The sequence below is a fragment of the Bombina bombina genome, chromosome 5 (assembly GCF_027579735.1).
Source record: "Bombina bombina isolate aBomBom1 chromosome 5, aBomBom1.pri, whole genome shotgun sequence".
NCBI classification, from domain to species: Eukaryota; Metazoa; Chordata; class Amphibia; order Anura; family Bombinatoridae; genus Bombina; species Bombina bombina.
The window spans coordinates 191,179,787-191,205,198 of record NC_069503.1 but is presented as its reverse complement, the minus strand read 5'-3'; the positions used below and the strand labels follow the sequence as shown (position 1 = coordinate 191,205,198).

At 40.8% G+C, this 25,412-nt stretch overlaps 1 protein-coding gene and 1 pseudogene across 7 annotated transcripts in view; both read right to left on the bottom strand.

Annotated features, from left to right (window-relative positions):
- The window catches only part of RBM33 (RNA binding motif protein 33), a 559,965-nt gene that overhangs the window by 44,811 nt on the left and 489,742 nt on the right, over nucleotides 1-25,412 (bottom strand). The window lies entirely within an intron of this gene.
- LOC128661957 (uncharacterized) lies at nucleotides 19,383-19,501 on the bottom strand (annotated as a pseudogene).

The window sequence follows — 25,412 nt, the reverse complement described above, 5'->3', positions numbered from 1 at the left end:
AAGGGATGTTAAGCAATTTTGTCTTGGATGACACATCCGCTGACCAAGACTTTAGCCAAAGCGCTCTGCGCGCCACAATAGCAAACCCTGAATTTTTCGCCGCTAATCTAGCTAATTGCAAAGCGGCATCTAAAATAAAAGAGTTAGCCAACTTAAGTGCGTGAACTCTGTCCATAACCTCCTCATATGGAGTCTCTCTACTAAGCGAGTTTTCTAGTTCCTCGAACCAGAACCACGCTGCTGTAGTGACAGGAACAATGCACGAAATGGGTTGTAGAAGGTAACCTTGCTGTACAAAAATCTTTTTAAGCAAACCCTCCAATTTTTTATCCATAGGATCTTTGAAAGCACAACTATCTTCGATAGGAATAGTAGTGCGTTTGTTTAGAGTAGAAACTGCCCCCTCGACCTTAGGGAGGGTCTGCCATAAGTCCTTTCTGGGGTCGACCATAGGAAATAATTTCTTAAATATAGGGGGGGGGAACAAAAGGTATGCCGGGCTTTTCCCACTCCTTATTTACTATGTCCGCCACCCGCTTGGGTATAGGAAAAGCGTCTGGGTGCACCGGAACCTCTAGGAACTTGTCCATCTTGCATAATTTCTCTGGAATGACCAAGTTGTCACAATCATCCAGAGTAGATAACACCTCCTTAAGCAGTGCGCGGAGATGTTCTAATTTAAATTTAAATGTCACAACATCAGGTTCAGCTTGTTGAGAAATTTTTCCTGAATCTGAAATTTCTCCATCTGACAAAACCTCCCTCATGGCCCCTTCAGATTGGTGTGAGGGTATGACAGAACAATCATCATCAGCGCCCTCCTGCTCTTCAGTGTTTAAAACAAAGCAATCGCGCTTTCTCTGATAAGTAGGCATTTTGGATCAAATATTTGCTATGGAGTTATCCATTACAGCCGTTAATTGTTGCATGGTAATAAGCATTGGCGCACTAGATGTACTAGGGGCATGCTGTGTGGGCAAAACTGGTGTAGACACAGTAGGAGATGATGTAGTATCATGTTTACTCCCCTCATCTGAGGAATCATCTTGGGCAATTTCATTATCTGTGTCAGTACTGTCCTTATTTTGTTTGGACGCTATGGCACAATTATCACATAAATTTAAATGGGGAGTCACATTGGCTTTCATACATATAGAACATAGCTTATCCGAAGGCACAGACATGTTAAACAGGCTTAAACTTGTCAACAAAGCACAAAAAACGTTTTAAAACAAAACCGTTACTGTCTCTTTAAATTTTAAACAGAAAACACTTTATTACTGAATATGTGAAAAAGTATGAAGGAATTGTTCAAAAATTACCAAAATTTCACCACAGTGTCTTAAAGCATTAAGAGTATTGCACACCAAATTTCAGAGCTTTAACCCTTAAAATAACCGGAGCCGTTTACAAATTTAACCCCTATACAGTCCCAGCTATAGCCTTTGCTGAGACCCAACCAAGCCCAGAGGGGAATACGATACCAATTGACGCCTTCTAGAAGCTTTTCCAGCAAATTTCAGATCCTCACACATGCATCTGCATGCCCTGCTCTCAAAAAACAACTGCGCAGTAATGGCGCGAAAATGAGGCTCAGTCTACAACTAGGAAGGCCCCCTGACTGGAAAAGGTGTGTAACATAGTGCCTGCCGTTTAATAAACGTTCCCCAAGTTTATAAATGCGAATTGCCAGCATAAATATGAATAAAATGCCCAAATAAAGCAATCGATTTAGCCCATAAAAATGTCTGCCAGGTTTTTAGCCCATATTAAGCCCTTTATTCTGTTTGTTTGACTAAGAAAATGGCTTACCGGTCCCCATTAGGGGAAATGACAGCCTTCCAGCATTACATGGTCTTGTTAGAAATATGGCTAGTCATACCTTAAGCAGAAAAGTCTGCTAACTGTTTCCCCCAACTGAAGTTACTTCATCTCAACAGTCCTATGTGGAAACAGCAATCGATTTTAGTTACTGTCTGCTAAAATCATCTTCCTCTCACAAACAGAAATCTTCATCCTTTTCTGTTTCAGAGTAAATAGTACATACCAGCACTATTTTAAAATAACAAACACTTGATAGAAGAATAAAAACAGAATTTATGTTTACCTGATAAATTACTTTCTCCAACGGTGTGTCCGGTCCACGGCGTCATCCTTACTTGTGGGATATTCTCTTCCCCAACAGGAAATGGCAAAGAGCCCAGCAAAGCTGGTCACATGATCCCTCCTAGGCTCCGCCTACCCCAGTCATTCGACCGACGTTAAGGAGGAATATTTGCATAGGAGAAACCATATGATACCGTGGTGACTGTAGTTAAAGAAAATAAAATATCAGACCTGATTAAAAAACCAGGGCGGGCCGTGGACCGGACACACCGTTGGAGAAAGTAATTTATCAGGTAAACATAAATTATGTTTTCTCCAACATAGGTGTGTCCGGTCCACGGCGTCATCCTTACTTGTGGGAACCAATACCAAAGCTTTAGGACACGGATGAAGGGAGGGAGCAAATCAGGTCACCTAAATGGAAGGCACCACGGCTTGCAAAACCTTTCTCCCAAAAATAGCCTCAGAAGAAGCAAAAGTATCAAACTTGTAAAATTTGGTAAAAGTGTGCAGTGAAGACCAAGTCGCTGCCCTACATATCTGATCAACAGAAGCCTCGTTCTTGAAGGCCCATGTGGAAGCCACAGCCCTAGTGGAATGAGCTGTGATTCTTTCGGGAGGCTGCCGTCCGGCAGTCTCGTAAGCCAATCTGATGATGCTTTTAATCCAAAAAGAGAGAGAGGTAGAAGTTGCTTTTTGACCTCTCCTTTTACCAGAATAAACAACAAACAAGGAAGATGTTTGTCTAAAATCCTTTGTAGCATCTAAATAGAATTTTAGAGCGCGAACAACATCCAAATTGTGCAACAAACGTTCCTTCTTCGAAACTGGTTTCGGACACAGAGAAGGTACGATAATCTCCTGGTTAATGTTTTTGTTAGAAACAACTTTTGGAAGAAAACCAGGTTTAGTACGTAAAACCACCTTATCTGCATGGAACACCAGATAAGGAGGAGAACACTGCAGAGCAGATAATTCTGAAACTCTTCGAGCAGAAGAAATTGCAACCAAAAACAAAACTTTCCAAGATAATAACTTAATATCAACGGAATGTAAGGGTTCAAACGGAACCCCCTGAAGAACTGAAAGAACTAAGTTGAGACTCCAAGGAGGAGTCAAAGGTTTGTAAACAGGCTTGATTCTGACCAGAGCCTGAACAAAGGCTTGAACATCTGGCACAGCTGCCAGCTTTTTGTGAAGTAACACAGACAAGGCAGAAATCTGTCCCTTCAGGGAACTTGCAGATAATCCTTTTTCCAATCCTTCTTGAAGGAAGGATAGAATCTTAGGAATCTTAACCTTGTCCCAAGGGAATCCTTTAGATTCACACCAACAGATATATTTTTTCCAAATTTTGTGGTAAATCTTTCTAGTTACAGGCTTTCTGGCCTGAACAAGAGTATCGATAACAGAATCTGAGAACCCTCGCTTCGATAAGATCAAGCGTTCAATCTCCAAGCAGTCAGCTGGAGTGAGACCAGATTCGGATGTTCGAACGGACCCTGAACAAGAAGGTCTCGTCTCAAAGGTAGCTTCCATGGTGGAGCCGATGACATATTCACCAGATCTGCATACCAAGTCCTGCGTGGCCACGCAGGAGCTATCAAGATCACCGACGCCCTCTCCTGATTGATCCTGGCTACCAGCCTGGGGATGAGAGGAAACGGCGGGAACACATAAGCTAGTTTGAAGGTCCAAGGTGCTACTAGTGCATCCACTAGAGCCGCCTTGGGATCCCTGGATCTGGACCCGTAGCAAGGAACTTTGAAGTTCTGACGAGAGGCCATCAGATCCATGTCTGGAATGCCCCACAGTTGAGTGACTTGGGCAAAGATTTCCGGATGGAGTTCCCACTCCCCCGGATGCAATGTCTGACGACTCAGAAAATCCGCTTCCCAATTTTCCACTCCTGGGATGTGGATAGCAGACAGGTGGCAGGAGTGAGACTCCGCCCATAGAATGATTTTGGTCACTTCTTCCATCGCTAGGGAACTCCTTGTTCCTCCCTGATGGTTGATGTACGCAACAGTTGTCATGTTGTCTGATTGAAACCGTATGAACTTGGCCCTCGCTAGCTGAGGCCAAGCTTTGAGAGCATTGAATATCGCTCTCAGTTCCAGAATATTTATCGGTAGAAGAGATTCTTCCCGAGACCAAAGACCCTGAGCTTTCAGGGATCCCCAGACCGCGCCCCAGCCCATCAGACTGGCGTCGGTCGTGACGATGACCCACTCTGGTCTGCGGAAGGTCATCCCTTGTGACAGGTTGTCCAGGGACAGCCACCAACGGAGTGAGTCTCTGGTCCTCTGATCTACTTGTATCTTCGGAGACAAGTCTGTATAGTCCCCATTCCACTGACTGAGCATGCACAGTTGTAATGGTCTTAGATGAATGCGCGCAAAAGGAACTATGTCCATTGCCGCTACCATCAAACCTATCACTTCCATGCACTGCGCTATGGAAGGAAGAGGAACGGAATGAAGTATCCGACAAGAGTCTAGAAGTTTTGTTTTTCTGGCTTCTGTCAGAAAAATCCTCATTTCTAAGGAGTCTATTATTGTTCCCAAGAAGGGAACCCTTGTTGACGGAGATAGAGAACTCTTTTCCACGTTCACTTTCCATCCGTGAGATCTGAGAAAGGCCAGGACAATGTCCGTGTGAGCCTTTGCTTGAGGAAGGGACGACGCTTGAATCAGAATGTCGTCCAAGTAAGGTACTACGGCAATGCCCCTTGGTCTTAGCACAGCTAGAAGGGACCCTAGTACCTTTGTGAAAATCCTTGGCGCAGTGGCTAATCCGAAAGGAAGCGCCACGAACTGGTAATGCTTGTCCAGGAATGCGAACCTTAGGAACCGATGATGTTCCTTGTGGATAGGAATATGTAGATACGCATCCTTTAAATCCACCGTGGTCATGAATTGACCTTCCTGGATGGAAGGAAGAATTGTTCGAATGGTTTCCATCTTGAACGATGGAACCTTGAGAAACTTGTTCAAGATCTTGAGATCTAAGATTGGTCTGAACGTTCCCTCTTTTTTGGGAACTATGAACAGATTGGAGTAGAACCCCATCCCTTGTTCTTCTAATGGAACAGGATGAATCACTCCCATTTTTAACAGGTCTTCTACACAATGTAAGAATGCCTGTCTTTTTATGTGGTCTGAAGACAACTGAGACCTGTGGAACCTCCCCCTTGGGGGAAGCCCCTTGAACTCCAGAAAATAACCTTGGGAGACTATTTCTAGCGCCCAAGGATCCAGAACATCTCTTGCCCAAGCCTGAGCGAAGAGAGAGAGTCTGCCCCCCACCAGATCCGGTCCCGGATCGGGGGCCAACATTTCATGCTGTCTTGGTAGCAGTGGCAGGTTTCTTGGCCTGCTTACCCTTGTTCCAGCCTTGCATTGGTCTCCAAGCTGGCTTGGCTTGAGAAGTATTACCCTCTTGCTTAGAGGACGTAGCACTTTGGGCTGGTCCGTTTCTACGAAAGGGACGAAAATTAGGTTTATTTTTGGCCTTGAAAGGCCGATCCTGAGGAAGGGCGTGGCCCTTACCCCCAGTGATATCAGAGATAATCTCTTTCAAGTCAGGGCCAAACAGCGTTTTCCCCTTGAAAGGAATGTTAAGTAGCTTGTTCTTGGAAGACGCATCAGCTGACCAAGATTTCAACCAAAGCGCTCTGCGCGCCACAATAGCAAACCCAGAATTCTTAGCCGCTAACCTAGCCAATTGCAAAGTGGCGTCTAAGGTGAAAGAATTAGCCAATTTGAGAGCATTGATTCTGTCCATAATCTCCTCATAAGGAGGAGAATCATTATCGACCGCCTTTACCAGCTCATCGAACCAGAAACACGCGGCTGTAGCGACAGGGACAATGCATGAAATTGGTTGTAGAAGGTAACCCTGCTGAACAAACATCTTTTTAAGTAAACCTTCTAATTTTTTATCCATAGGATCTTTGAAAGCGCAACTATCTTCTATGGGTATAGTGGTGCGTTTGTTTAAGGTGGAAACCGCTCCCTCGACCTTGGGGACTGTCTGCCATAAGTCCTTTCTGGGGTCGACCATAGGAAACAATTTTTTAAATATGGGGGGAGGGACGAAAGGAATACCGGGCCTTTCCCATTCTTTATTTACAATGTCCGCCACCCGCTTGGGTATAGGAAAAGCTTCTGGGAGCCCCGGGACCTCTAGGAACTTGTCCATTTTACATAGTTTCTCTGGGATAACCAACTTGTCACAATCATCCAGAGTGGATAATACCTCCTTAAGCAGAATGCGGAGATGTTCCAACTTAAATTTAAACGTAATCACATCAGGTTCAGCTTGTTGAGAAATGTTCCCTGAATCAGTAATTTCTCCCTCAGACAAAACCTCCCTGGCCCCATCAGACTGGTTTAGGGGCCCTTCAGAACCATTATTATCAGCGTCGTCATGCTCTTCAGTATCTAAAACAGAGCAGTCGCGCTTACGCTGATAAGTGTTCATTTTGGCTAAAATGTTTTTGACAGAATTATCCATTACAGCCGTTAATTGTTGCATAGTAAGGAGTATTGGCGCGCTAGATGTACTAGGGGCCTCCTGAGTGGGCAAGACTCGTGTAGACGAAGGAGGGAATGATGCAGTACCATGCTTACTCCCCTCACTTGAGGAATCATCTTGGGCATCATTGTCATTGTCACATAAATCACATTTATTTAAATGAGAAGGAACTCTGGCTTCCCCACATTCAGAACACAGTCTATCTGGTAGTTCAGACATGTTAAACAGGCATAAACTTGATAACAAAGTACAAAAAACGTTTTAAAATAAAACCGTTACTGTCACTTTAAATTTTAAACTGAACACACTTTATTACTGCAATTGCGAAAAAATATGAAGGAATTGTTCAAAATTCACCAAAATTTCACCACAGTGTCTTAAAGCCTTAAAAGTATTGCACACCAAATTTGGAAGCTTTAACCATTAAAATAACGGAACCGGAGCCGTTTTTAACTTTAACCCCTTTACAGTCCCTGGTATCTGCTTTGCTGAGACCCAACCAAGCCCAAAGGGGAATACGATACCAAATGACGCCTTCAGAAAGTCTTTTCTAGGTATCAGAGCTCCTCACACATGCGACTGCATGTCATGCCTCTCAAAAACAAGTGCGCAACACCGGCGCGAAAATGAGGCTCTGCCTATGATTTGGGAAAGCCCCTAAAGAATAAGGTGTCTAAAACAGTGCCTGCCGATATAATCTTATCAAAATACCCAGATTAAATGATTCCTCAAGGCTAAATATGTGTTAATAATGAATCGATTTAGCCCAGAAAAAGTCTACAGTCTTAATAAGCCCTTGTGAAGCCCTTATTTACTATCTTAATAAACATGGCTTACCGGATCCCATAGGGAAAATGACAGCTTCCAGCATTACATCGTCTTGTTAGAATGTGTCATACCTCAAGCAGCAAGAGACTGCTCACTGTTCCCCCAACTGAAGTTAATTGCTCTCAACAGTCCTGTGTGGAACAGCCATGGATTTTAGTGACGGTTGCTAAAATCATTTTCCTCATACAAACAGAAATCTTCATCTCTTTTCTGTTTCTGAGTAAATAGTACATACCAGCACTATTTTAAAATAACAAACTCTTGATTGAATAATAAAAACTACAGTTAAACACTAAAAAACTCTAAGCCATCTCCGTGGAGATGTTGCCTGTACAACGGCAAAGAGAATGACTGGGGTAGGCGGAGCCTAGGAGGGATCATGTGACCAGCTTTGCTGGGCTCTTTGCCATTTCCTGTTGGGGAAGAGAATATCCCACAAGTAAGGATGACGCCGTGGACCGGACACACCTATGTTGGAGAAAAACATAATTTATGCTTACCTGATAAATTCCTTTCTTCTGTTGTGTGATCAGTCCACGGGTCATCATTACTTCTGGGATATAACTCCTCCCCAACAGGAAATGCAAGAGGATTCACCCAGCAGAGCTGCATATAGCTCCTCCCCTCTACGTCACTCCCAGTCATTCGACCAAGAATCAACGAGAAAGGAGAAACCAAGGGTGAAGTGGTGACTGGAGTATAATTTAAAAGATATTTACCTGCCTTAAAACAGGGCGGGCCGTGGACTGATCACACAACAGAAGAAAGGAATTTATCAGGTAAGCATAAATTATGTTTTCTTCTGTTATGTGTGATCAGTCCACGGGTCATCATTACTTCTGGGATACCAATACCAAAGCAAAAGTACACGGATGACGGGAGGGATAGGCAGGCTCATTATACAGAAGGAACCACTGCCTGAAGAACCTTTCTCCCAAAAATAGCCTCCGAAGAAGCAAAAGTGTCAAATTTGTAAAATTTGGAAAAAGTATGAAGCGAAGACCAAGTTGCAGCCTTGCAAATCTGTTCAACAGAGGCCTCATTCTTAAAGGCCCAAGTGGAAGCCACAGCTCTAGTAGAATGAGCTGTAATTCTTTCAGGAGGCTGCTGTCCAGCAGTCTCATAGGCTAAACGAATTATGCTACGAAGCCAGAAGGAGAGAGAGGTAGCCGAAGCCTTATGACCTCTCCTCTGACCAGAGTACACGACAAACAGGGAAGACGTTTGTCGAAAATCCTTAGTTGCCTGCAAGTAGAACTTGAGGGCACGAACTACATCCAGATTGTGTAGAAGACGTTCCTTCTTTGAAGAAGGATTTGGACACAAGGATGGAACAACAATCTCTTGATTGATATTCCTGTTAGTGACTACCTTAGGTAAGAACCCAGGTTTAGTACGCAGAACTACCTTGTCTGAGTGAAAAATCAGATAAGGAGAATCACAATGTAAGGCTGATAACTCAGAGACTCTTCGAGCCGAGGAAATAGCCATTAAAAACAGAACTTTCCAAGATAACAATTTTATATCAATGGAATGAAGGGGTTCAAACGGAACACCCTGTAAAACGTTAAGAACTAAGTTTAAACTCCATGGCGGAGCAACAGTTTTAAACACAGGCTTGATCCTAGCTAAAGCCTGACAAAAGGCCTGGACGTCTGGATTTTCTGACAGACGCCTGTGTAACAAGATGGACAGAGCTGAGATCTGTCCCTTTAATGAGCTAGCCGATAAACCCTTTTCTAAACCTTCTTGTAGAAAGGACAATATCCTAGGAATCCTAACCTTACTCCAGGAGTAACCTTTGGATTCGCACCAGTATAGGTATTTACGCCATATCTTATGGTAAATCCTTCTGGTAACAGGCTTCCTAGCCTGTATCAGGGTATCAATAACCGACTCAGAAAAACCACGTTTTGATAAAATCAAGCGTTCAATTTCCAAGCAGTCAGCTTCAGAGAAGTTAGATTTTGATGTTTGAATGGACCCTGTATCAGAAGGTCCTGTCTTAGAGGTAGAGACCAAGGCGGACAGGATGACATGTCCACTAGATCTGCATACCAAGTCCTGCGTGGCCATGCAGGCGCTATTAGAATCACTGATGCTCTCTCCTGTTTGATTTTGGCAATCAATCGAGGAAGCAGCGGGAAGGGTGGAAACACATAAGCCATCCCGAAGTTCCAAGGTGCTGTCAAAGCATCTATCAGAACCGCTCCCGGATCCCTGGATCTGGACCCGTAGCGAGGAAGTTTGGCGTTCTGGCGAGACGCCATGAGATCTATCTCTGGTTTGCCCCAACGTCGAAGTATTTGGGCAAAGACCTCCAGATGAAGTTCCCACTCCCCCGGATGAAAAGTCTGGCGACTCAAGAAATCCGCCTCCCAGTTCTCCACTCCCGGGATGTGGATTGCTGACAGGTGGCAAGAGTGAGACTCTGCCCAGCGAATTATCTTTGATACTTCCATCATTGCTAGGGAGCTTCTTGTCCCTCCTTGATGGTTGATGTAAGCTACAGTCGTGATGTTGTCCGACTGAAACCTGATGAACCCCCGAGTTTTTAACTGGGGCCAAGCCAGAAGGGCATGGAGAACTGCTCTTAATTCCAGAATGTTTATTGGCAGGAGACTTTCCTCCTGATTCCATTGTCCCTGAGCCTTCAGAGAATTCCAGACAGCGCCCCAACCAAGTAGGCTGGCGTCTGTTGTTACAATTGTCCAGTCCGGCCTGCTGAATGGCATCCCCCTGGACAGATGTGGCCGAGAAAGCCACCATAGAAGAGAGTTTCTGGTCTCTTGATCCAGATTCAGAGTAGGGGACAAGTCTGAGTAATCCCCATTCCACTGACTCAGCATGCACAATTGCAGCGGTCTGAGATGTAGACGTGCAAAGGGTACTATGTCCATTGCTGCTACCATTAAGCCGATCACCTCCATGCATTGAGCTACTGACGGGAGTTGAATGGAATGAAGGACACGGCATGCATTTAGAAGCTTTGTTAATCTGTCTTCTGTCAGATAAATCTTCATTTCTACAGAATCTATAAGAGTCCCCAAGAATGGAACTCTTGTGAGAGGAAAAAGAGAACTCTTCTTTTCGTTCACTTTCCATCCATGCGACCTTAGAAATGCCAGAACTAACTCTGTATGAGACTTGGCAGTTTGAAAGCTTGAAGCTTGTATCAGAATGTCGTCTAGGTACGGAGCTACCGAAATTCCTCGCGGTCTTAGTACCGCCAGAAGGGCACCCAGAACCTTTGTGAAGATTCTTGGAGCCGTAGCCAATCCGAATGGAAGAGCTACAAACTGGTAATGCCTGTCTAAGAAGGCAAACCTTAGATACCGGTAATGATCTTTGTGAATCGGTATGTGAAGGTAAGCATCCTTTAAATCCACTGTGGTCATGTACTGACCCTTTTGGATCATGGGTAAGATTGTCCGAATAGTTTCCATTTTGAACGATGGAACTCTTAGGAATTTGTTTAGGATCTTTAAATCCAAGATTGGCCTGAAAGTTCCCTCTTTTTTGGGAACCACAAACAGGTTTGAGTAAAACCCTTGTCCTTGTTCCGACCGCGGAACCGGATGGATCACTCCCATTAATAACAGATCTTGTACACAGCGTAGAAACGCTTCTTTCTTTATCTGGTTTGTTGACAACCTTGACAGATGAAATCTCCCTCTTGGGGGAGAGAATTTGAAGTCTAGAAGGTATCCCTGAGATATGATCTCTAGCGCCCAGGGATCCTGAACATCTCTTGCCCAAGCCTGGGCGAAGAGAGAGAGTCTGCCCCCCACTAGATCCGGTCCCGGATCGGGGGCCCTCGGTTCGTGCTGTCTTTGGGGCAGCAGCAGGTTTCCTGGCCTGCTTGCCCTTGTTCCAGGACTGGTTAGGTTTCCAGCCTTGTCTGTAACGAGCAACAGCTCCTTCCTGTTTTGGTGCAGTGGAAGTTGATGCTGCTCCTGCTTTGAAATTCCGAAAGGGACGAAAATTAGACTGTCTAGCCTTAGCTTTGGCTTTGTCTTGAGGCAGGGCGTGGCCCTTACCTCCTGTAATGTCAGCGATAATTTCTTTCAAACCGGGCCCAAATAAAGTTTGCCCCTTGAAAGGTATATTAAGTAATTTGGACTTAGAAGTTACATCAGCTGACCAGGATTTTAGCCACAGCGCCCTACGTGCCTGAATGGCGAATCCTGAGTTCTTAGCCGTAAGTTTGGTTAAATGTACTACGGCCTCCGAAATGAATGAATTAGCTAGTTTAAGGACTCTAAGCCTGTCCGTAATGTCGTCCAGCGTAGCTGAACTAAGGTTCTCTTCCAGAGACTCAATCCAAAATGCTGCCGCAGCCGTAATCGGCGCGATGCATGCAAGGGGTTGCAATATAAAACCTTGTTGAACAAACATTTTCTTAAGGTAACCCTCTAATTTTTTATCCATTGGATCTGAAAAAGCACAGCTATCCTCCACCGGAATAGTGGTACGCTTAGCTAAAGTAGAAACTGCTCCCTCCACCTTAGGGACCGTTTGCCATAAGTCCCGTGTGGTGGCGTCTATTGGAAACATCTTTCTAAATATTGGAGGGGGTGAGAACGGCACACCGGGTCTATCCCACTCCTTAGTAACAATTTCAGTTAGTCTCTTAGGTATAGGAAAAACGTCAGTACTCGCCGGTACCGCAAAGTATTTATCCAACCTACACAATTTCTCTGGTATTGCAACAGTGTTACAATCATTAAGAGCCGCTAAAACCTCCCCTAGTAATACACGGAGGTTCTCCAATTTAAATTTAAAATTTGAAATATCTGAATCCAATCTGTTTGGATCAGAACCATCACCCACAGAATGAAGCTCTCCGTCCTCATGCTCTGCAAGCTGTGACGCAGTATCAGACATGGCCCTAGTATTATCAGCGCACTCTGTTCTCACCCCAGAGTGATCACGCTTGCCTCTTAGTTCTGGTAATTTAGCCAAAACTTCAGTCATAACAGTAGCCATATCTTGTAATGTTATCTGTAATGGCCGCCCAGATGTACTAGGCGCCATAATATCACGCACCTCCCGGGCGGGAGATGCAGGTACTGACACGTGAGGCGAGTTAGTCGGCATAACTCTCCCCTCGCTGTTTGGTGAAATTTGTTCAATTTGTACAGATTGGCTTTTATTTAAAGTAGCATCAATACAGTTAGTACATAAATTTCTATTGGGCTCCACCTTGGCATTGGAACAAATGACACAGATATCTTCCTCTGAATCAGACATGTTTAACACACTAGCAATAAACTTGCAACTTGGTTACAATCTTATTTAACAAAAACGTACTGTGCCTGAAGGAAGCACTAAACGATTAAATGACAGTTGAAATAATGAACTGAAAGACAGTTATAGCATCAATCCTTAAAAACAACACAACTTTTAGCAAAGGTTTGTTCCCATTAGTAAAGTAACAATAATTAAATTTGAAACATAAAAATTACAGAGCAACGTTTTTAATCACAGTCAATATATAAGTCTCACAGCTCTGCTGAGAGAATCTACCTCCCTCCAAAGAAGTTTGAAGACCCCTGAGTTCTGTTAGAGATGAACCGGATCATGCAGGAAATACAAGAGAAACTGACTGGAAATTTTTGATGCGTAGCAAAGAGCGCCAAAAACGGCCCCTCCCCCTCACACACAGCAGTGAGAGAGAAACGAAACTGTCACAATTAAAACAAGCAACTGCCAAGTGGAAAAATAATGCCCAAATATTTATTCACTCAGTACCTCAGAAAATGCAAACGATTCTACATTCCAGCAAAAACGTTTAACATAATAAATACCTATTAAAAGGTTTAATGTACTTTTAACAGAGTAATTCCGGTGAAATACCATCCCCAGAATACTGAAGTGTAGAGTATACATACATGTCATTATAACGGTATGGCAGGATTTTCTCATCAATTCCATTCAGAAAATAAAAACTGCTACATACCTCAATGCAGATTCATCTGCCCGCTGTCCCCTGATCTGAAGCTTTTACCTCCCTCAGATGGCCGAGAAACAGCAATATGATCTTAACTACTCCGGTTAAAATCATAGTAAAAACTCTGGTAGATTCTTCTTCAAACTCTGCCAGAGAGGCAATAACACGCTCCGGTGCTATTGTAAAATAACAAACTTTTGATTGAAGTTATAAAAACTAAGTATAATCACCATAGTCCTCTCACACATCCTATCTAGTCGTTGGGTGCAAGAGAATGACTGGGAGTGACGTAGAGGGGAGGAGCTATATGCAGCTCTGCTGGGTGAATCCTCTTGCATTTCCTGTTGGGGAGGAGTTATATCCCAGAAGTAATGATGACCCGTGGACTGATCACACATAACAGAAGAAACTACATTTAAACACCAAAAAACTCTTAACCATCTCCGTGGAGATGTTGCCTGTGCAACGGCAAAGAGAATGACTGGGGTGGGCGGAGCCTAGGAGGGACTATATGGCCAGCTTTGCTGGGACTCTTTGCCATTTCCTGTTGGGGAAGAGATATCCCACAAGTAAGGATGACGCCGTGGACCGGACACACCAATGTTGGAGAAAGTTGGTTCGATAAGGACTGATTGCTTACTATTATATCAGAGGAAAACTAGGTGAGGTATTGGAAGATAGTCTATAACTGATAGGAGTTGTACTTTGTTTTTATGAATTAGGTGAAGAACGCAAAATTATACAAGGAAATGGTGGAACACAAACTAGCTGAAAATCCTATTTTACACATTCAGTTTATCTACCAAATAACTTTTAGTGAAAAGAGTGACTTTTAAAATTGATAATCAAGTTACCCAGATATTACACCTTGTTTGCTATGATCCCACTCTCCAGGAAGAACTTGATAACAGAGTCTGCTTCCTAAATCCTTGCCTAAAATGTATTGATATATCTGGAAGAAAACCCTATGCTCATTGCAGAACTTGTTAATGAACTCAGAGTGTCTTTCTGATATACATTGCAGACACATTGTCTATCAATATATTAATAGCTACTTCACTTAAAAGACCCTGAAAATGCAGAAGGGTTGAGTTGCCACATGTTCCAATACATTTGCTGGCAATAGACATTTCTATTGACATCCAATGACCTCAAACAAATTTATTCTACAGCATTGCTCACTCAGCCAAAAGTGCTGGTGTCCATGATCCAGTAGGCCTATTGTGACTCTTCTCAGCTGAGCATCCAACCTGCCTTAAACAGACACACAGATCCACAAAGTAAAGTGCCTGACTGAGGATGACAACCTGAGGAATAGAGCTGCAACAACTAATCGTCATAATCGATAATAATCGATTATGAAAATAGTTGTCAACGAATCTCATAATCGATTAGTTGGTTTGCAATTAGTTGGTCTGTGCACAACACCAGCTGCTTCACTCCAATGAACTCCTGCACATGGTATTATGTTTTATGGTTATGTCCTTAGCCTAAAGGACGTCTACTTTTCACTTTTTTAGGACAGTATACGTTTACAACTACCCCTGGCTTATGTGCAACCCAGATATAATAGTCATCATTTGGATTGTTTATATTAAATCTGGTGATTTGGAACTATGCTTTTCATGATATAGTGCCAAGCTTGTTGTTAACACCTTGCCCCTAGATTGATGGGAGTTATTTAAATTGATGTGCACTATTATCTGTTTGCACAATTATTAGCAGATCGCTTGCTATTGCTGATTATACGTACTGTATAAATAAATGTGTAAGGCTTTGTCCTGTTATTGATATACAGTCCTTAGCACTTCTGATTTTGTTTTTTATTGTTTTTTTATATTTTTAATAAATTGTGATAATATGTACCAGATTCAACCTTTATAAGTATATATTCGTTGTTTTTAGAGCGGACTAGATATTTCCCCTAACCTTATAGCTGGTTATTTACCATTGCATATAGATATTCAAGATATTTTTATGTTAGAATGAAGTCAAGGGTTACTTTATTGAGAAGGTAGAAAACACTTAGCATTGGTGAAGAGCTAACAAAGATAAATATCCCACTTTGGTGAAATTTGGTGAAACCCTACTTATACACCTCAACAGCCTTTTTCTCTGCTGCAGGAAATATACCTGCAAACCAGCCTTAGCCAGGAGCATGTGGACATGTTGAGATTTTTGCATTTCAATGCAAAGTTTCTGAAAGAGTGAATAACAGAATGTTATTAACAGTGATAGTCTAACTCTTTCTAGTTCTACCTCTTTTCAAACAGTTTGTGGTTTTGTTTTGTTGAATTATAAAACTGTGCTCTGCTGCTTAAAAATTTAAGAAACAGTTGTGTTAATGTAAAGTTTTAGTCTGAAGTTTATATTTGTAACACTCATTATGTGGATTTTATTTAAAACATAGAAAACTATTATTGATTCTCTTTTTATCCGATTAGTCGATTAATCGAAATAATAATCGGCCGATTAATCGATTATGAAAATAATCGTTAGTTGCAGCCCTACTGAGGAATATAGGAAGCTGTGCATTTATACTTTCTAAGTACCATAATATACAAGTCAAGCCTGTATTTCAGGGTTTATTATTTGTGAGAGGGTTTCTAGATACAAAACTAAAGGAACCTGTCAGCTCTATAGTCAAATGCATTTTTGTGAAAAGTGGATTCCAAAAGGGGATGTGAAATCAGGATTAGCTCAAGAAAACAAGAGCAACACAGGAGAGGGACAAGCAAAGAATAAGGAGCCTTTAGAACATTATAAGAATTTTACATTAATATAACAGCAATGGTACAAACACACCACTGTAAACTTGTGGAATGTTACTAACCCTTATTGACATTAAAATAGTAGCAGGCATACCAGGACTATCTGAGTTATTAAACCTACAATTACCCCCAAAAGTAACATATAACCTAATACCTCAGATGTATTCTGGATGGGCCAACTGAACATGCACAGAGCACAGTACAGGTGCAACACAGTAGATAACCAGCAAGGTGAGGACTTGACCAAATCCTTCCTGTACAGTGGAGTTGTTTGCAAGGGTCAGGATGTTGTTGGAACATTATAGTAAAATGCATTCTGAACTTACAGGGTCAAATACTTCTGCTGGAAATAGAACTTAAACTGACCAAAGCTAGGAGGGGAAATATTGTCAGGGACGATGTCATTCTGCAAAGCTTCTGGTATGCGTTGCTACGTACACTCTTATAGTCAGAGGCAACAAACCCCAGGCACAATTTGTGTGATTGTTTTAGCTTAATAGCCTTTTGGTAACTTGATAAAATGATGTTCCTGTGTTAATGTAAAGATTCTCATAGGTACAGATCTCTACTACATCTTCTACAGTATACTCTCTGTTTAAAGAAGAATACTGACAGTGTAATATAAAATACCAGAAACTTTTCCTTGTTTCAGGCACTGTATTTATGATGAAGAAAAAGGACAAAAAAACAAGCCACACACCCACAGCTGCAAAATAAGTGTAATAATGGCTATATAAAAAAAAGAAAAGGCAGATGATCACACCCTCCAGCACTGGTTTGTCTCATGACTTGTATGTAACTATACAGTTTATTACATTTAAGCAAATATTTTTGGTCAAAATCTTCACAATTCGTCTGGTATATCTACTCAGTTTATATGTTTAACCACTTCAACAGGAAATCCCTCATTTGTCTCAATTTTTTAAACTGGTTAACCCTTTCCCGCCGCTAGAACGTTCCATGCCGTCCTAACTACACTGGGCTTTAGCGCAGTTAGGACAGCATGGAACGTCCAAGCCGTTTGGCTGACCTAAAATCACAGCGGCTTGTTAAATGGGATTGTGGGCTGGACGGCATGCCAAGGGTCATAGGCACTCCCCCCTGACCCGATCCAATCATTGAAATCACGTGTAGACAAATTAGTTCCTTCAGGAAAAGGTTAATTTGTGTATATGAAGTGACTGGTTTTGTGCTTTTAAACCACAACCTACTGAAATGCGTTGAGCTTGTAGGGAATATCAGAACTCATGTTATCACTATGTGTACATACACTTGCTTCCTTATCTTATATTTATCTTGAAAACCAAAGCTCAATACTTGTAGAGGAGAATGGAAAATTAATGTTTAACTACCTGCTCCCCACTGGGAGTGTAATTTCTTCTGCTGACTGTGTTTACATAGGCTTGTCAATAGCCTGGACGTAAGACCAGAAACGTTCAGTATAGGTGGGGATACCACAGGCTTAATCAGCTATTTCAAATGCCAAAATAAGGGTAAAGGAGCTACTTGTAAATCATTCAATACACAGGTAAAATGGATAATTGTGAACAATTTAAAAGGGAGAAAGGTTTTGGGCAAATTGCCCCTTTAATCATGGTCATAGTGTTAATATAAAGTGAATAATTTTGCTGTTATCAGTTAGAGCCAATAGGGGAACATTATGTAGCAGGGTTAGCCTTGAGAAGTCAGGTTACATTTTCAGCTCTGAGAATAACAAAATCCTCACTTTCCAGAGCTAAGTTACATGAAAAGAGGTCAAATTAAGAAAGTATACTGTAATGTTCTTTTATGACGCATAAATACACATTTCCTATTAAAATTTTAAAGGTCTTTACTACCATTTTAAATAAAGAGATTGATAGGGATCCTCTAGAAATAGACAATAGGCTGAGCTAGGGTATTAAATACAACAAAACAAATAATCAATCTTTAGAACAACAGGGTCATCCTTTGCCACCTTCATTATTTAAACAAATCACTGGTTCATAACACCTAGTCATCTAAAAAACAAAATGTATGCTTACCAGGTACGTTTATTTCTTTCTTGACACGGTAAGTCCACGGAATCACCAATTACTGTTGGGAATATTACTCCTGGCCAGCAGGAGGCAGCAAAGGGCACCACAGCAAAGCTGTTAAATATCACTTCCCTTCCCACAACCCCTAGTCATTTAACCAAAGGAAAGCAAATAACACAAGGTGCTGAGGTGCCTGAGGCTTATATAAAAAAAACAGGGAGGGCCGTGGACTCATGTCAAGAAAGAAGGAAATTTATCAGGTAAGCATAATTTTTCTTTCTTTCTTAAGACACGGTGAGTCCACAGAATCATCAATTACTGTTGGGAATCAATACCCAAGCTAGAGGACACAGGTAAGGGAGGGACAAGACAGGTAACCTAAACAGAAGGCACCACTGCTTGAAGAACCCTTCTCCCGCAAGGACCTCAGTCGAGGCAAAAGTAATCTAATTTGTAAAATTTTTATAGGGAATGCAGAGAAAACCACCCAAGAAGAGACAGTCCTAGTGGAATGAGCTATAATCCTCTCTGGAGACTGCTGCTCATCAGTCTCATAAGCAAAACCAATTATACTTCTCTACCAGAGGGAAAGAGAAGTAACAGAAGCCCTCACGCTTCCCAGTGAAACAAACAAATAGGACAGCTCAGTCGTCTGTAAATAAAATTGTAAAGCACACACAACCACCAAGTTGTGTAACAAACGCTCTTCAGAAAAGAAGAACTACGACAAAGATACGTAACAAGTTCCTGATTTAAATCTAGGTTAGAAAAGAATCTAACAGCACAAAGGACCGCCTCATCAGCATGAAAGATAAGGCGAATCACACTGTGAAGCTGAGAGTTCCCACACTCTCCAGACAGAAGCGATAGCAAAAATAAACAAATCCTTCCAAGATAACTAAATATCTATGGAATGCAAACGCTAAAACATAGCTTGGTGCAAAACTAAGAACAAAAGTTAAGGCTCCCAGAAGGAGCAACAGACTTAAACACAGGCCTGATTCTGACCAAGGCCTGACAAAAAATTTTGCACATCTGGCACGTACACCAGCCGCTTAAGCAGCCCGAAAGATAATGCAGAAATCTGACCCTTCAGAGAATTGACTGACAAAACTCCAGACCTTCCAGCAGAAAGGACAAAATACTATCTAAATCTAATCAGGTCCAAGCATACCGCACCTGGTGTTCCCAGGCGGTCACCCATCCAGGTACTGATCAGGCCTGACCCTGCATAACTTCCGAGATCAGACGGAATCTGGCGCATTCAGGGTATTGTGGCGGTAGACCCAAATAAATCACCCTTGTGGATGGAACAAGGGAACTCTTCTCCAGATTCATCTTCCATCCCTGGAAAAGAAGACTGGACAAGATCCCTTAAGAGAGAGTTTGCTGCAAGTATGATACCTGAACCATATATTGTCCAGAAAAACACCCTTGCAATATCCCAAGACCTAGAGGTCTGTCTAGGATGACGACAACTCAGAAAGCTTGAGAAGATCTCGATCAAGGGAACAATAAATCTCTAAAGTCTATGTTCGTTATGAACAGGCCCTCTTGAATCAAAGGAGAAAGGATACTACTTTGAAGGTCAGATCTGAAATTCCTAGATCCTGTTCCCAAACTGGGACTGGAACTATCACTCCCAGAGACGAAGACCCTAAACCCAGTTCAAGGAAGCCTCTCATCCTACTTGGATTGCAGATACTCTAGACGGAAACATCTGCCCCTGGGAGGAAATCTTAGATTGCACTCAAAAAGGCATGACTGACCCGGCAGAAAACAGAAAAATAAACTTTCCTTTAGTCTCACTTTGACGAGTGGTAGAAAAAAACAACACTTTTTCACAATTAAAGTCAGAGGATACTTCTGCTAGACCAAGCCATTAAAAGGAGACGCCAGAAGTGTGGATCTGGAGGAAACATAAAAATAATGAATCTGCAACTGCAGAACTATAAAGCCTAGGCTGTACCACTAAACCCCAGGTAGGTTTCTCAGCTGACCATAGATATCAGCCTCAATACCCGGCGGCTAGTACAGCAAGTCTGAGACAAGACACTGCTCTAAATGCGCAAATAAACCTCCAGCTTCTTATCCATGGATCCATAAATGAGCAACTACCCTCCATAGGGATCAAACTCCTCTGAACCGTAGTAGAAAAGCTCCCCTTCTACCTAGGGCACCGAGAATCTTAATGGAGTCAGAAACAGGAAAATTCTTTAAAGGACAGGAGACAGGGAGAAAGGCATCCCTAGCTTCTCCTACACCTGAGAAAATTTCCATAGCACATCTGTAAACATTTCCTCAAAGGGATGAACATCTATGAAATGATCAAGTTTACAAAACTTCCAAGGGTTGACAATGACAGGGATATTGATGTCGTCCAAGTAGCTAAAATCTCCTATAAACAGTACATGAGGTAGGCAAGTATACATCTGAAGGATATGACTTCAGCATCAAATGAAGGAATTATACTATCCAAATCTGAAATTTCACTCTCAGAAACTACCGGCGAATCTTTCTCACCAGACTTAGGATAGAGGATGACCTGCATAACAGAAAATGGATCGGAAACCTCACATCTGAACTTTAAATGTCCTCTTGCATTTTCCCTGAAGGTAAGGGAAAGACCATAAAAAAAGTCGAAGATACTGCAGAGAATACCAGAACTGCAAAATCTGAAGGCAAATACACTCCTCCAGGAGATAGAGAGGAACCAAAGGGCACTGCATGTGATAGCAGTGAGGCTTGGGACATATAAGGAGAAAGCTGTGGCATTGCATGAAAAGCATCATCCTGGGAGACATAAGGCTCAGATTTATCTCCTCTTGCGTTTGTACCAGTATTAGCTTTTGCTAAGCAAGCGCACGGGGGGGAAAAAAAAAAAAAAAAAAAAAAAAAAGACCTCTTAATATGTCTAAAGTTATCTTAAGTGGCAAAAGGCTCCAAAGAATATTGTAATTTAAAATAATATATTCTGAATATGAGGGACAGAGATTTATAAAAAAAACAAAACAATATAATCCTCAAATCAATAACATATTGTTGGCTGCTCCAACTAGAACATAAGCCCCACACCCAATAGAGATTAACCCCTAAGTCTACTAGTCACTTGCATTAGCGCTTGCCCGTATAAGTTGCAGAAATTTCTTAACTTAGCACAGAAATGGCGCACCTAAAAGGCTGCATACAGTAGACAATTTTATGTGGATTCTGTAGTCACTGAAAACACTTACAGGGCAAGCCCAACAGAATTGCGCAGCGATAACTAATTTACTCTGAAAAAAAGCGCGCTTTGTAACACAAGTTCCAAACATCATTTTGAAAGTATCAAGGATATGATTAACCCCTAAAGTGCCAAATCCAAGCAGAAAGAAACTGCCAAAGTGCCTGCATCCTGCCTACAATAACATTCTAAAGAATAAATATATGTCCCAAATAATATGCAGTGAAAGACACACAAGTGCAAGTCCTCAATCTTAGAAGACAAAAGCACTTACCTGCATCTGGCCGTCCGGCAGGAGGACAGCTTACTAGGTACGAGAGGATGCTGCTCCTCACAGAGGCCTGTAGAAAAGGAAAGACAGAGTAAACTTACTCAGGCTTTCTATACCAGGGCAGCAACATGTTAGGAAAAACGCAGTAAGCCCCACCTTACAAGCTCCTAACTGCTTTAAAGCCACCACTGCCCTACTGAAGAGACTAACGTGGAGTATGGCTAGACCATATCTTGAGAGGAAAGATCAGAGCAAACCTACTCTGCTTTCAAAATAATAAAATCTTGATTGAAGTGAAAGAAATCCAATCTTCTTCAGACACCAAAAACTTCACCTCTTCCTTGTACTGAAGGCAAAGAATGACTGGAAGGGAAGTGATACTTAACAGCTTAGCTGTGGTGCTCTTTGCCTCCTCCTGCTGGCCAGGAGTGATATTCCCAACAGTAATTGATGATTCCTTGGACTCACTGTGTCTTAAGAAAGAAATATATCTACTCAAATGTAACAAGAGTATGGTGGAAAGGATATTGAGAGAGGGTCCCTCCATTAAATCTGGTGGAGCAACCCAAATGTAACAGAATTCTAGAAGCAGATAACACCAGATTATCGGAGGGGTGCCATTACAGCTGTCTTGTAGTTTAATATCCCACTGTTTTCAGCACAAAGAGCGTGATATCTAAAAAAATAAACTGAAAATTTCCACAACACCTACGCAATTAGAAGTCAATTAAAGGGAGTGTCTACAATTTTTTTTTTATTGTTTTAAAAAGATAGATAATCCCTTTATTACCCATTCTCCAGTTTTGCATAACCAACACAGTTATATTAATATACTTTTTACCTCTGTGATTACCTTGTATCTAAGCACCTTCTGACAGCCCCCTGACCACAGGACTTTTTATTATCTATTGACTTGTATTTAGTACTGCGTTGTGCTAACTCTTAAATAACCCCTGGGGCGTGAACACAATGTTATCTATAAGGCTCACACAAACTAGCACTCTTCTGTTGTGAAAAGCAAATAAAACAAGAATGTTATAAGAGGTTGTCTGTAGAAACAGGCAGAAACTTTTAAATGTTATAAAATATATTATATCAATGTTGGTTGTGCAAAGCTGGGGAATGGGTAGTAAAGGCGTTATCTATCTTTATATACAATAACGATTTTAGTGTAGAAGGTCCCTTTAAACACTTACATAACAATAACACTCATTTGATTAAGGCACATTTATTTATATGGAAAATCAATGGGATACTTACCTCCAAACAATGAAATACTTTATTAGAAATCTATAATATGGAGAATGAAAGGTATACCCTTCTATTAGAAAGGCAAGGATTTAGCTCTATACAGATTATCCACCATCTTCTCTTTCTTCATCATTATCAATATCTTACTTTCTTTTCAATGTGTTGTTACAATTGAAAAGAATAACAATGTAGAATCTGATATTAATGTAAGGTATTATATACAGAGGTGGGCAAGACGGTGATCGAGGTCTACCAGTGGGCCGCAAGTAAATTTTGAGGTGACCGCCTGTAAGATTTCAAAAGTCTGCATAATAAGAGAAAGATTTCTCACACATCTACGGCGGTGAGGCTCTTCACTCAGAATCTAGAATTCTAGATAGAATCTAGATTCTGAGTGAAGAGCCTCGCCACCGTAGATTTGTGAGTAAATCGGCTATGACTGAGTCTATGACGGCGGTATGGGCACTGTACTTCAGCATATGCGCTGCGGCTGTAGCTGAGCTCGCTGCCCCAGCTTTGGTTACAGGACCTGCCCCCTAATCAACCTGACATGGCATTGAGCCAATAAAATTACTTTGTAGAATGAGTTTTGAGCTGTCTTGATTGTGAGACTACTTATCATACGCAGGCGCAGTACACAGATAAGGTTGCTTGACGGTCCCAGCGTGACGTAAAGAGAGCTCTCGCAGTAAGTAAAGACAGAGTGCGGCTGTATTTGCTGAAGAGCACGGCTGATTTTTTAAAGCTGTATTTGTGTCAAAAAACATAATTTATGTAAGAACTTACCTGATAAATTCATTTCTTTCATATTAGCAAGAGTCCATGAGCTAGTGACGTATGGGATATACATTCCTACCAGGAGGGGCAAAGTTTCCCAAACCTTAAAATGCCTATAAATACACCCCTCACCACACCCACAATTCAGTTTAACGAATAGCCAAGAAGTGGGGTGATAAGAAAAAAGTGCGAAAGCATATAAAATAAGGAATTGGAATAATTGTGCTTTATACAAAATCATAACCACCACAAAAAAAGGGCGGGCCTCATGGACTCTTGCTAATATGAAAGAAATGAATTTATCAGGTAAGTTCTTACATAAATTATGTTTTCTTTCATGTAATTAGCAAGAGTCCATGAGCTAGTGACGTATGGGATAATGACTACCCAAGAAGTGGATCTTTCCACACAAGAGTCACTAGAGAGGGAGGGATTTTTTTTTTTTTTTTTTTTTTTTTTTTTTTTTTTTTTTTTTTTTTTTTTTTTTTTTTTTTTTTTTTTTTTTTTTTTTTTTTTTTTTTTTTTTTTTTTTTTTTTTTTTTTTTTTTTTTTTTTTTTTTTTTTTTTTTTTTTTTTTTTTTTTTTTTTTTTTTTTTTTTTTTTTTTTTTTTTTTTTTTTTTTTTTTTTTTTTTTTTTTTTTTTTTTTTTTTTTTTTTTTTTTTTTTTTTTTTTTTTTTTTTTTTTTTTTTTTTTTTTTTTTTTTTTTTTTTTTTTTTTTTTTTTTTTTTTTTTTTTTTTTTTTTTTTTTTTTTTTTTTTTTTTTTTTTTTTTTTTTTTTTTTTTTTTTTTTTTTTTTTTTTTTTTTTTTTTTTTTTTTTTTTTTTTTTTTTTTTTTTTTTTTTTTTATTTTTTTTTTTTTTTTTTTTTTTTTTTTTTTTTTTTTTTTTTTTTTTTTTTTTTTTTTTTTTTTTTTTTTTTTTTTTTTTTTTTTTTAAAATAAAGACAGCCAATTCCTGCTGAAAATAATCCACACCCAAAATAAAGTTTAATGAAAAACATAAGCAGAAGATTCAAACTGAAACCGCTGCCTGAAGTACTTTTCTACCAAAAACTGCTTCAGAAGAAGAAAATACATCAAAATGGTAGAATTTAGTAAAAGTATGCAAAGAGGACCAAGTCGCTGCTTTTCAGATCTGGTCAACCGAAGCTTCATTCCTAAACGCCCAGGAAGTAGAAACTGACCTAGTAGAATGAGCTGTAATTCTCTGAGGCGGAGTTTTACCCGACTCAACATAGGCAAGATGAATTAAAGATTTCAACCAAGATGCCAAAGAAATGGCAGAAGCTTTCTGGCCTTTTCTAGAACTGGAAAAAATAACAAATAGACTAGAAGTCTTACGAAAAGATTTCGTAGCTTCAACATAATATTTCAAAGCTCTAACAACATCCAAAGAATGCAACGATTTCTCCTTAGAATTCTTAGGATTAGGACATAATGAAGGAACCACAATTTCTCTACTAATGTTGTTGGAATTCACAACTTTAGGTAAAAATTCAAAAGAAGTTCGCAACACCGCCTTATCCTGATGAAAAATCAGAAAAGGAGACTCACAAGAAAGAGCAGATAATTCAGAAACTCTTCTGGCAGAAGAGATGGCCAAAAGGAACAAAAAACTTTCCAAGAAAGTAATTTAATATCCAATGAATGCATAGGTTCAAATGGAGGAGCTTGAA